A 14,071-nucleotide genomic window follows, 5' to 3' on the forward strand; every position below is an offset into this window, starting at 1 on the left:
AAGCATTTGGCACAAGCTACCTGGCTAGTCAACACGAGAGGATCTATCAACCGAGCTGGCCCTGCTCAGTCAGACCTTTTACATACAGTAGAAGGGGATAAAGTCCCTGTGGTGCATGAAAGGAATCTGTAGGGAAAAACTGTCTGGGTTCTTCCTGCTACGGGCAAAGGTAAACCCATTCATGGGATTGCTTTTGCTCAAGGACCTGGATGTACTTGGTGGGTGATGCTGCAGGATGGTGGAGTCCGATGTGTCCCTGGAGGTGATCTGATCTTGGGTGAGAATACTTAATTCTGAACTGCATGATGTTAATTGCTGCATAATACTAACAGTGTTCATAAGTGTCTTTCAGGTTGAAGCAGTGGTGATGAGACCGGAGCTAGCTGCAAGTGGCGTCCAGTAACCTCCTCGAGACTGACATCTTTAACCTGCAACCGGTGGGCACGAACTGTGACAAAGCTCATACCATCTTTCCTACGCTGGGAGACACTAGCCAGATGGAAACCCACAATCCTGAACTAAATGAACTTGATGAACTTTTTTTTTTGTATAGAGATGAATCATAAACTAATGTTATCTGTATATATTTTAAAATGAAAAGTTAGTGGTGATCTGAGTATGACGTGAATGGTATGGAATAAGGGGTGGAATGTCCTGGTTTGGCCTAAACCAGGCCGATTTTCCTTTCGGTGATTTTTGCTTTCAGCTAAGTCTCCTCTAACTAACTGCATGTTTTTGCAGACAGTGTCTGCTTCCAGGACTGATAACGCTCGAAGTTTGTAGTTATCACTGAGGCACCGGTAGGGATGTTGTGCAGAAAGGCTCTTGCTGTACTTATTCTTAGAGAAACCAAGGTCACTGCTAAATTCCTCACCGCTTACGAGTGAAGAGCCGAAGGGGGGGTCGCAGCTGCAGAGGGGAACGAACAGGGCAGGTGACCCAAAATTGACCAACGAGGGTATTCCATCCCATACACGTCATTCTCGGTATAAAGGGGGGGGATCACGAGGGTCTCGCTCTCTTTCTGCTATGGCCGGTGTCCAGGGAGGGCTCCGTCTGTTTTCCTGCTGCCCCCGATCCCGATCCGTGCGTTCCTGAATCCAGCTCTCGACCGTCGCTAGGCCCAGGCTGGGCCTTCCCGGAGCCTGCCCTGCAGTGCCGGTGGTGACGTGGCTGACTTCAGGGGAGCTCAATCTTGGTTTTGTATATATATTTGTATATATTTGATTATTTCTATTATTATTATTATACTTTTTTTTTCATTATTATAGTTTATTAAAACTGTTTTAATTTTCCAACCCAGAAGTCTCTCTCCCTTTTCCCTTTCCCTTTCCCTCTGGGGGGAGGGGGGGGGATAACAGAGGGCATCTGCCGCAGGTTTAATAGCCAGCTCAGCTTTAAACCATAACAACAAGAAAGACATCGAGGTGCTGGAACGAGTCCAAAGAAGGGCAACAAAGCTAGTGAAGGGTCTGGAGCACAAGTCTCATGACGAGCAGATAAGGGAACTGGGATTGTTTAGCCTGGAGAAAAGGAGGCTGAGGGGAGACCTTATCGCTCTCTACAACTACCTGAAAGGAGGCTGTAGCGAGGTGGGTTTCGATCTCTTCTCCCAAGTAACAAGCAGTAGGACAAAAGGAAGCGGCTTCAAGTTGCACCAGGGGAGGTTTAGGTTGGATATCAGGAAAAATGTCTTCACTGAAAAGGTTGTGAAGCCTTGGAACAGGCTGCCCAGTGTCGTGGTTGTTTCACCATCCCTGGTGGTAGTTAAAAGACATGTAGATGTGGTACTTAGGGACATGGTTTAGGGGTGGACTTGGTAGTGTTAAGTTAAAGGTTGGACTCGATGATCTTAAAAGTCTTTTCCAACCAATACAACTCTATGATTCTATGATTCCGCTGCTGCCTCCTCCTCCTTCTCTGTCGAAGGTTCATGAGAGGGCTCGGAGTAACTGCGCACAGACCAATATGATCAGCAAGCAGATCTCGTTTATTCACATACTGAGTGGTATATTTATACTATTCCAAGCTACGTGCACGTCTAGGATTGGTTAGTATATTTACGCGTCTCTCTAGGATTGGTTAGTATTGTCCAGTCTCTTTTGCAATGGTAACCCAGATATTTTGTCTAGGATCTATCGTTGCCTGCCCAAGGGCTGTGATACACAAGACCATCGCAATTGCTGTCGCTCCCAATCCTCGGGAGAAACTTCCCATGATCGTGGTATGTTAATTTGTTCTCCACACTGTACCTTTACCACACTACCTGCCAATATAATTTGCTGCTGCAGCAGGCCTATATGTAGTGTACTAGCTAGTTCAGCTAGGAGAATTTGCTGACAGTCGCCAATTCTTTGTGACACGTGAAATGCTGGAGTACCAAATCTCCCAAGTGAATGAACCTCTCTCCCTAACAATTGAATTGCCTTACTTTCTAGTGAACTTTCTGCTCCAACCCGTTCAATACATGCGCTACACCAAAAATACCTCCACCACGGCTCAGATGGTGGAATAACCCGCCACTTACTTTCCCCACATACATTACACTTTTTTAGAACCCATGGTCGACAACCCTGTCCATGTTCATCACAGCCCCGTGCCAATTTCTCTTCTGCTTCAGCTGCTACACGTAAATGTGGTATTGACATGAAGATATCCTCAAGGTTGTTCAATGATGACGGCGCAATCCCCAGTCTCTTTAGGTACGGAGCCAATACCCTCAGTGCTCGGTGCCGCTGTCTCTGTCCGATCTCCGGATCTGGATTCCACCTCCACATGATCAGAAACCACCGTTCTCCTGTGCCTGTAGAGACAGAAGCATAACCTCAACCCATTAGTAATAGTTCCCCTGGTCCCAACCACTCAGTTGTACCTGGTTCCCTATACCACACTTCGCCTTTGTTTTGCACATAGCTTGCTCCCTGTCGAACTGCCTCCCAATGTATTACTATTGGGGGTCGCTCCTTATCTCCTGCTAAAGTTAAGTGACTGAGTACATAAACAGCTTTTGCAAGTCTCTCAGAAGGTTCAGTCTCCTCTCCCCCTTTTTGTTTTTGCAGAAGCTGTTTCAATGTACTATGAGCACGTTCCACAATCGCCTGACCTGTAGGCGAATGAGGAATCCCAGTGATATGTGTAATACCCCATAGTTGACAAAATTGTCAAAAAATCTGTGAACAGTATGCTGGTCCATTATCAGTCTTAAGTTGTTGTGGAACCCCAAGACTCGCAAAGCAAGCAAGTAAATGTCGTTTGACATGACGACCTGTTTCCCCAGTTTGTGCTGTAGCCCATATTACATGTGAAAACGTGTCAACAGATACATGAACATATTTGAGCCTTCCAAATTCTGCAATGTGAGTAACATCCATTTGCCACAGTTGCAACGCACTCAATCCTCGAGGATTTACCCCTATTCCAATTCCCATGCCAATTTTCTGACAACTAGGACAAGCACTGACCAATTCGCGTGCTTGTGCCATGGTGAGCTGAAATTGTTTCACCAGCATTTTCGCTGATTGATGAAAGAATTGATGGGATAGGCGCGCTTGTTCAAATAAATTTGGCGATATTTGCATATAGGACACAAGTGTGTCTGCTTTATTATTTCCAATGCTCAAACCTCGATCAAATTGATGACTACGAACGTGAGTGACAAAATAAGGTACCTCTCTGAGGTTTATTGCTTGATGCAACTGTAGCAAAATGGTATAAAGTCGCATATTCTTCACTGGTCGTATAAAAGCACTTTCAATTCGATTTACAATGCCTGCTGCATAAAGAGAGTCTGTTACAATATTTACAGGTGTATCCTTCCATTTTATAAAAACCTGGTACATTGCAAAAAGTTCAAGTGTCTGCAATGAGTCCTCAGTTTGTCCTGAGAATTTGTAATGTTTCCATTGTTCATCCTCTTGCCAGGTAATAGCTGCTGAATGTGATCGCTTTCCTGCATCAGTAAAAACAGTCCAGTCACAGGTATCTCTGATCTGATAGGTTGTTCTTCCCAATCCTGTTTGCAAATAAACTGTAGCTTTTTATCTTTTGGTAAATGCACCAACAATTGTCCAGTAAAGTCCTGTAAAGCCATTTGAAAAATAGTTGATTGACTTGTTAACCACTGTAGATATTCCTTTCTGATAGACAAATAGATAGAATTTGGATCTAGTCCATTAATTTCTGTAATTCTTTTATGCACTTTAACAATCAGTTGAGCTATTGCTTCCACTTTGGTACAGATTGTTGTTTTAGGATGAAAAGGTGGAAAAACCCATTCTATGATTTTAACAATTGGATTTAATTGTACAATTAAAGCTTTCAAGTGTTTGTTTTCCAGTGATGTGTTTGCTGTAATTGCTGAGAGTGGCTCATTCTCAGTAATGCGAGCCACGTCCTGTGTAGCCACCTTGTGTGCAATTTAGTCTATAGCTGCTTGTTGGTCTGCAGTGAGAGTACGGCTCACAGTGACATCAGGGTTTTGACCAGCAATGGCATTAACGGTGCAATATCATCATTTGTAATGCCGCAAGTACTGCGAGCGCACTGCAATTCTGCTAACAATTTCTGAGCATCAGCCAATGTTGATATATCCACTTTTAGGGTGATTTTTTGAGGTCGTATTGTTTGCTTAGTTACCTCCCAGCCTAGGTATTTCCAAGGCTCTGATCTTTGTATGTTTTCAGGGGCAATTTTCAGTCCTCGTTGTTCTAGCATTTTTTCTAACATTGGTAACACAAATTCCACCTTTAAATCCTGTCCAGCGATCAGAATATCATCCATATAATGATAAATCAAAAGATTAGGAAACTTTTGGCGAAAAGGTTGTAAAGCCCATGCAACATATAATTGACACAATGTAGGAGAATTTTTCATACCTTGAGGTAAGACTACCCATTCATACCTTTTAGCAGGTTCCTGCTTATTGATACTCGGAATTGTGAATGCAAATTTGGCACGATCATTTTCATGTAAAAATATTGTGAAAAACCAATCTTTTAGATCAATTACTAAACTTTGCCAACCTTCTGGAATCACGGTAGGAGCGGGTAGTCCAGGCTGTAATGCTCCCATCTCTTCCATAATATCATTTATAGCCCGCAAATCATGAAGCAATCGCCATTCACCCGATTTTTTCGGAATAGTGAAAATTGGAGTATTGTAAGGGCTTGTAGATGGTCTGATATGTCCTGCTTCTAGCTGTTCTTGGACTAACAGTTCAATCTGTTCCAGCCTGTCTGACCTAAGCGGCCACTGATCCACCCATACTGGTGGTTCCATTTTAAAGGTAGGACAGGCCCTTTTTCAGTGACCGCTCCTAAAAAGGCGTTACCAATTTTGCACCCAATTGTGTTAGCACATCCCGTCCCACAAGTGATACTGGCACCCTCATAACATAGGGTCTAACATTTACACAGACTCCATCTGTAAATTGGAGCTGTACTGGTTGCTGGCTCATCATTGGCAAAGTACAACCCCCAACTCCAGCTATTGCTACCGGAGCTGCTCGCGCAGCCCAAGCATGTGGCCAGTGCTGCTTTGCAATAATTGTAACATCAGCTCCTGTATCAATTAGCATAGAGATCTGTCTTTCTTCCCCATTCTGATTCCACAATGTTACCCTTTCACGCGGTTGGCTGCTAGTGATGTCAATTGCAAGATTAACCAATGCCTGTCCTGTTGATCCGAAACAACCCTCCCCCCTGTCTTTGTCTTCCGCCTTCGGAACACAGCTCTTAAAGGGAACTAACTGAGCAATCTTTTGACCCTTCGGGATAAATACAGGCAGGGATAGGGTGTATACCATAGCACATATTTGACCTGTATAATCTGCATCAGTAACCCCTGGCAGTACAATTATTCCCTGCTTGGAAAGAGATGATCGTCCAAGAAGTAACGCACTCAAACCATGTCCTAAAGGTCCTTTCATGTTAGTTTCCACCACAGTTACTTGTTTGTCTGTTAAGTGTATGTCTCATTTTGTTTCCACATCCACTCCGGCACTTCCTCTTGTGGCCGCGGGGTGGCGCTCCAAGCACCCTGACTTGCTGTCTGCGCGCGCGGGCGCGGCGCGCTCGGCTGGAAGTTTCCCTGCACTCGCCTACACTCTGCTGTATTGTGATTTGACTTTCTGCAGTTAGTACACCACTTTCCAGATCCCTGTCTGCAATCACGTCTAAAATGTCCCATCTTTCCACATTTAAAACACTTTTCCTTGGCCCTTGCTCCTGCTCCCAACAAAGGTTTCACCGTTGCTCCAACTACAGCAGCCATAACCTGAGCCTGTTCCATACCGAACATTCTTTCTGCTGCCTCCAGCATAGCTGCCACACCTGCTCCTCTCGGTAAACGTGCCAATGCCTTTCTAGTTTTCTCATTTGCATTATCATAAGCAAGAACATCCAGTAATTTGTCTCTAGTACTTTCATCTAAATCAGGCGTGCCTTGCAAAGCTGCATACAGACGATCTATAAATTTGCCATATGGTTCTCCTGCCTTTTGAAAAACTCTGGTATACGCTTGTTGAACACCTTCACTAGGAACCGACATTAATGCTTGAAATGCTCCATCTTGAGCTGCTGCTAATGCCTCAATAGAAAACTACGCTTGCCAATTTGCAGTAGCAAAAGGACCTTCTCCTAACAGCATTTACGCCGTAACATTAAAAAGAGGATCATCCCGACCCCTAGGTGTATTAGCTATTTTATGACAAGCACTAGTCCAGGCATTAAGAAAATGTAATACTTGAGAAGGAGACAACAGCATGGACATTAGTTGCCGAATATCATTTGCCGTGAGAAGGTTAGTTGCAAAAATATGTTTAAGCAAAGCTTGTGTATGTTGAGAGCTTAACCCATTTGTCTGTATAGACTGGCGCGCTTCTTTAACAACTTTCCAGTCTAATGGTTGCCAAATATTTCTTCCCTCAGGACCCGTACCCTCATGTACTGGATATGCCTGTGGAAGTATAACTCCTTCTAACAATGCATCCCGAATAATCCCTTTCCATTGCACTCCTCCCTCACCTCCTCCCGCTTCTCCCGTACACACGGGCAGATGTCGTCCCTCTCCCACATTACCAGATGGATGCAGACCACCCCCCCATCCCTGATCTAAAGGTGGAATAGGGATTTGAGGTAGTTGAGATTGAGGTAGTTGTAAAGGAGGTTGAGGTGGCCCTAATACTTGTCCCGAATACGGAGGAGGGTTTTGGGGAGACATAGTCATCATGTGTTCCAGTGTGTTGGCTGGACGGTGCTGTTACAATTCCTTTTTTAATTCTTCCAGTTGTCTACCAAGCTCTGCCATGTCAATTTCACGTCCATCTTGTGCAGCTTTTTGAGATGGTAACGATCCTTTCAATCCATGCAACTGTGGAACTACTGACTCCGGTGACTCTGGAAATGGCGAATCCGGTAAAGGTGGATACAGAGTAGATTCATTCTCCTTCTTGCCTTCCTGTTTAGCCTCATCTGTAGAAAGTTCAATGAGAGGAGGGGATTTCGTCCGACTCCCCTTGTCATCGTTTGCAGAGGGGAAATCTGGACCTGCTTCTCGCTCCTCAGCTTGTTTCGGAGCCGTCTGTACCCGTGACGGTAAAGGAGCTGCAACTGGCATCGCTACTGGGGCCCTTGGTGCTATCTGTCCTGTAAACAGCGAGGGAGTAACAGAGGGAGTAGTAGACGCCTGTGGTCCTAGAGCCATAAAAGCTGTGTGTGTAACTTCTCTCTCTGCTTTCAATCCTTTCAACGCCTCACTTACTAACTTCCATGTAGTTGACAATTTTATTGCGTCCTTATCACCACTAGATACCGCATCCCAGAGAGACTCACCAGTCTTCTCCCATAAGGTCACTTCAAAAACATCATTAAAAGTCTCAAAAAGTCCTTTATCCTTTGCCCAAAACAGTAACTGCTTCAATACAGTTTCATCACATTTAATTCCTTTCGTAGAGAGAATATGTTGGAGGAGTTTCACCACTGCCTCTTCTGTCTTGGTCAGGGTAGCCCCCATCTCCTCCCCAGCCACCTGGGCAGCCCTACCCAGGTTTTTCCTCCGCTAGCGATAAATCTTGGGCTTACCGCATCCGTTCCTGCCGGTGCGAAAATCCAGTGCCGGGGCAGCACTCTACGGCTGGCTTCCTCTCATCCCCCTTCGGTCCGTTGTCCGCTGCTTCTCCGCAGTCTCCGGCCAAAGAGTCCGAACTGTCCCTGTTTGGGCACCACTTGTCGTAACTCCCACGGCGCGGTTCACGAGAGGGCTCGGACTAACTGCACTAAGACCAATATGGTCGTTAAGCAGATCTCGTTTATTTGCGTATCTGAGGGTACATTTATACTATTCCACTATAGTGCACACTCCGTGTGCGTGTCGTCTTAAGCCTAATTGGTTAACATACCTTACTTGTACTAATTTGATTGGTGAGCATGCTTTGTCCACGCGCCTCTATATTAGTTCTGATTGGTTTATGCTAAAAGGCCATACCATGCTGTCATAGCATTCTTCTTGTTTCAATCTTGTTTCAACTTCTCCATATCTCGTTTGTCTCAATAGCCAAGGTCCTTGCTCGTCATTATGATTGGTCAGTTCATCACCACCTACTACCACCCCCTTGGACATGGCTCGTTCAGTACGTGACCATTGTCTCGTAAGAACCCCACACAACACTTCGTGTGTTTTTCCTGATACCATCAACGAAAATTAATTTAATTTTGATTAAAATGGAGAATGTTGTTGTAGAGTTCTGCCAACACTGTAGTCCCAAGCAAACCTTAAGAACTGTAAAATCGCAAAAAAAGAGATGTTGCTATTTCAGTTGAATACGTAAGTAATATTCAGATAACATATATGCCAGATTGTCCCCGTGTCCCCCCCCATGCAGTCACTGTAGGAAAACTTATGGAAAAAAACCCTCTCTCTTGTAAACTTGATTATGGACACCTGGTTGCAGATTCACTGAACTGCAGTCATCACCTCTTGCTAGAAACTACCGGCTTAAACACTCAGATCACTCCCCTAAACTGTTCCAAAGCCAGCCAGTCAATTTGTACTGTATCCTAACCTAATGATGCTTCCTTTAGTTGAAAGAGATTAGGGAGTGATCTCTTGAGCATCTAAACTAGCATGTCAAAATGCAATAACGAGCAGCTAGAGAATGGCCTGGCTGAGAATGGCCTGGTATTCTAATTGCAGCTGCATTCATCAGAGATTAAATATCCATGAAGTTCACCGAGGCTACACTTGGATTCGAAGGGTGCCTCTTCAGAGTCTCTTAAATGCAATCCATTAACCATGCCACTGCTGAAAAGCACAGTCTCATTTCTCCTCCCTTCCCTACGTCATCAACAGCAATAACAAAGTCAAGTGGTAAGCTGGTACTCTTACCGCACGCTCACATAGTTCTGACACAAGTAAAAATAATGCTTTTGCTTTAAGTCACACTACAGGACACCTCAAGAACTCCAACAATATCTTTCAAGTCACCCTTCTAAAGCAGCAGAGCTGAGCTTTCTGACAAGTATGAGATAATACAGTACTAGTCGAAGAATAAGCAACATATTTTACTGCAACAGTGCCTTTACATGGTCATTTCAGTTGTATTGGGAGGGATATTGTCTTTCTGTAAAGATTATTTGGCAGAACTATTATCAAACTTACTTCTGTTTAATTGGCTCACATACAACACTATGTGCTGGCCAATCTTTCTTCTGACAATCTGCAGAACAGTAGTAGATTTGCTTGCATTGTGAACATCTGAGGGATCCTAAAAAAAAAAAAAGAAAAAAGTCAGAGAGAAACATCTGTATCAGAAGAGACAACAGCTGTTAAGATACAGACTTCATCTATTATTTAATAACTGCTTTACAAGACTGTTCCACTACAGTTCTAAGCACATACAAATAGGCATTTGTACTCACATACAGCTATGAGACATTACTGCCCCAGATATCCCAAATGTCTTCTATATTTAAGAAGGAAAAAAAAAACCCAAGGATTTTTCATTAAGGAGACACTGACCCCTCCCCGCGCCCCTCCAGCTCCTCCTGGCCGCCTGCGCTGCCACGCCCGGGGGGGACCCTCCGCTACCCTGATGTCCCCTCCTCGCCCCAGCCCTGTCCCTGTCCCCAGTTACCCCCGTTACTGGTCACCCGGCTGCACCCCAACAGCCCAGTTACCCCCGTTACTGGTCACCCCGGCTGCACCCCAACACCCAGTTACCCCCGTTACTGCTCACCCCAGTCACCCCGGTGTTGATGGGGTGTCACTGGGGCTGTACCCCCGGCTCTCTGCAATCCGGCTCTGAGCACCGGCTGATTCCCCGCAGCCCGTTTCCCCCCCGGCTCCTGTCGCCCCGGCCCCCCCCGGCACGGCTCGCAGGGGCTGCCCGAGGTGCAGCCGCTCCCCCGCAGGCCGCAGTGCCGGGGGTGGGAACAAGCCTCCGCGGGGCTGGGGGGGGATTTCTGCCCCTCTGGGCCCGGACCTTGGCGCCGTCGGTGCCTGGTTTGGTGGCTTTGGGCTTGCTTTGGCGTTATTTTTTGGAGGGGTTTTGAGGGGTTCGGTTTTTTTTTGTGTTTTTTGGTGATTTCTTGGGGGGTTTGTTTTTGGGGGTTTGGGGTTTGTTTTGGGTTTTGGAGGTTTGGGGGCGTTTTCTTTGTTTTTTTCTTTTTGTTTTTTTTTGTTTGTTTTTTCGTTGGTTTCTTGGGTTTTTTTTGTTTTGTTTTGGTTTTGTTTTAGGAGGTTTTTGGGTTTTTTTGTTCTGTGTTTTATTGGTTGTTTTGGGTTTTTGGTTATATTTTTGTGGGTTTTTGATTATTTTTTTGTGGGCTTTTGTTTTTTTGGGGGAATTTTTTAGATTTTTTTTCTGTTTGTTTTTTTTTTCCTTCTTTTGGGTTTTTCTGTTTTCTTTTGTTATTTTTTTCAGTCTTTTTGCTTTTTAAAATTTTTTCCTTTTTTTTTTCGGGGGGTTGTTTTTTGTTGATTTTTCGTGTTTTTTTGGTGTTTTTGCATGTTTTGGTTTTTTTTATTTTTTTTGTTTTTTTCGATTTGTTTTGGTTTTTTTTTCTTTTTCAGAGTTTTTTGGTGTGTTTTTGTTTGGGCTTTTTTGTTGTTTTTGGAGGGGGTTTTAGTGTGGTTTTTTTGTTTGTTTGGGGGTCTTAGGGGTTTTTTTTGGTTTTATGGCAGGGTTCGGGGTTTTTTTTCAGTTTTTTTTGGTTTTTTTTTCTGGGTATTTTTTGTTTCTTTTTTGTTTATTTTTTTGAGTGTTTTTTTTGTGTGTGTTTTTTTTTTGTTTTGGGGTGTTTTTTTTGTTTTTCGGGTTTTTCTTTTTTTGGTTTCTTTTGTTTTTTTTTTCTTTTTATTTTTTCGTTTTGTTGGGTTTTGGGGGGGTTGCGTTTTTCGGTTTTTGGGGGGTTTTTGAGATTTTTTTTGGAGAGGGGTGTTTTAGGGGTTTTGGGGGTGTTTTTTTGTTTGTTTTAGTTTTGTTTTGTTCTAGTTTTGTTCTTGTTTTGGGTTTTTTCTTTGGTTTTTGGTTGTTTTGGGTTTTTTTGGTGGTTCTTTGGGTTTTTTTAGGGTTTTTGGGGTTTTGGGTTTTTTTTTAGGTTTTTTTTTCTTTTTACGAGTTTTTTTGGTTTTTGTTTTTGGGTTTGTTTTTTTGTTTCTTGGAGAGGTTTTTTTGGGGGGGGTTGGCGTTTTTTTTGTTGTTTTGGGTTTTTTTTGTTAGCAACACAGCAGTATTCAGTCAGCCAACAAAGCAAACCTAAATCACTTTCAAGATTGAATTTGCAATCCTTTTGTATCTGACAGAACGTTGTACCAAACCCCTCTCCTGAAGGTTACAGCCTGAAAACTTTTGAAAACTTACTTCAAAAACCTTTGCCATAGTGCAGATGGCAATAGCAAGGACAAGTCTTTACTGATAATCTCAAGCAAGTAGTTATGACCTTTTGCACCAGTGTCCAAAAAAGGCAAAAAAAACCCATCTTTTGGGTTTGCATATTGATTTCTATCTAATTCTCCCACTTTGCAGCTGATCTTCCATGTAGTCTTCCCAGTAACGCTCGTGCCCTTTTCAGATTTCAGGAGGAAATTTTCAGTTTCTCTTTCTTCTCAGGTGTTTCTTTTCTCTGGGTCATTTTAGTTTGTTAAGAGGCGGGTCCGTTGTCCATTTATATTTGTTTGGGGAGGCCCAGAAGTGCAAAGCACCTTGTCCGATGTTTCTTACCGTCCTGAGCCACCAGCAGACAACCCAACGAGTGCCTTTCACACTGCAACGATGGTGGAAACTCTTGCCCCTGTGATTTTTATGAAGCGTGGTGAGTTTTCCAGCATGTGGCCCATTCTCCTGTAAAATCCTTGTGATGGAAGGGTTAAATTCTCGGGGGCGGGGCGGGGTGGGGGGGGAACAGCAAATAGAAATATACACAATGCTTCCAAAAAAAGGTGCAGACAGAAATATGCAGGTCTTTAGGGCAGACAGCAGGTCTGAAGTCCAAGGATTGCCATCTCCTTGCTGCCCATGTGCTGATATCTTTGATATCCAGCTTCGACTTGGTGGTACAGACAGTGGAGATCAACACTCAGGAATCAGACAAGTGGCTGCCATGCAGGTGTACAAGCTTATCCCAGTAAGACAGCAAGACTCGAACAAGCGTTACAGCTACACCAGCTGAATCCATTGCCAGAGAAAATGGTATCACCACATCACGACCGTGCCCCCAGCCGGGCAGGGAGCGTGTATAACCGGGTCTGTGTTACCGGGCCAGAAACCAGCCGCAGGGGAGAAACACGGAATTTCTCCTGCTTTGTGCTGACCCGTCTCCAAACTCCGATCTGTCTGAAACAGTTACGCAGAGCTGATAAATTATTGCCATTTGGTTTAAACACAAGCAAGACAAGACTAAAACCATCCTGTGACATTTCTTCTTCTCTTCCATGACCCCAGATTTGGTTTAGGTGGTAACTGTTCTCATCCTATCCCAAGACCAACTGGCTCCCAAGCCTGTAATAATATCATGGGTCTGCGTTTTTGTCTCTGGATTGCTCATTTCTTTGATAAACTCAGCTTCTAAGCGGTTAATAGCACCGACAGCGTATAGTAATATGAAAACAACCCCCCACGTTGCTCCTAAATCCTCTAGAATATCAAACTGCAACGTTTTCCAGTTTTGGATTTCTGCCCCACTTTGGCCCAGGTCTTTGCATCGTCGGTCCCTGATACAGGGAACCTGGGAACGAGCCTGTCCCGTGTTTACTGTGATCCTAGAACTCCCCGGTCCCTGGGATTCTCCCTGTCCCGTGTTTATTCTCAGCGCGCTGAGAGCCGGGAGCCGGGAGACGTTTTATCTCTCGATTGCTGGGACACAGCTGTGGGGCTTCCCACGCCCCCATGGACCTCCAGTGCTCTTGGGGTCCCCAAACTCCCTGGGGGTCCTGCTGGGTCCCTTTTGGGGTGTCCCCACGACCCTCCAGTGCTGTTGAGCTCCCCACAATCTTCCCGGGATCCACCTTGATCCCCCTCAGGGCCCCCCCCAAGCCTCTCCTCCACCTCCTGTCTCTGTCCCCAACCCTTCAGGGGAGGCACAACCCCCCACTACCACCTAGTTCTGGGGGGCCCCCCAAGTATTTCTTTGTCACCCCCCAGTGCCCCAGGTAACACGGTGCTGCAGAATGTGAAGGAGATGTGGACGGAGGTGCCCAAGAGCAGGAAAGGGAAGAAAAACTCCCAACCTGTCACCAAAGATCGCTGCGTCTCCAAGATGTTCCTGCGTGGGGACTCTGTCATCGTCATCCTCCGGAACCCCCTCATCGCCGGGAAGTAGCGGACCCCCCCGTCACCCGGGACCCCCCCGTCACCCGGGGACCCCCGCTCACCCTGATGCCCCCCACAGCATCCCCTGAGAGCCCCCTCAGGGGGACAAACCGTGTCCCCCAGGGTCCATCGGCGTCGGCATCCATAGGAGTCTCTATGTGCCATCCTGGGGCTGGACCCCCCCGACACTCAGGGCCCCCCCTCAGGACCCTCTGGGACCACCCCAACCCCCCGCCCCCTGCCCTGGGTCCCCCTGAGAACCGTCAG

The 14,071-nt window shown here is 45.4% G+C and overlaps 1 pseudogene; it reads left to right on the forward strand.

The window, feature by feature from the left end:
• Positions 1–13,814, forward strand: part of LOC137676991 (olfactory receptor 14C36-like) — a 28,756-nt pseudogene extending 14,942 nt beyond the window's left edge.
• The last annotated feature ends 257 nt before the right edge of the window (positions 13,815–14,071 follow it).

The sequence above is a fragment of the Nyctibius grandis genome (genome assembly GCF_013368605.1).
Source record: "Nyctibius grandis isolate bNycGra1 chromosome 34 unlocalized genomic scaffold, bNycGra1.pri SUPER_34_unloc_1, whole genome shotgun sequence".
Lineage (NCBI taxonomy): Eukaryota > Metazoa > Chordata > Aves > Nyctibiiformes > Nyctibiidae > Nyctibius > Nyctibius grandis.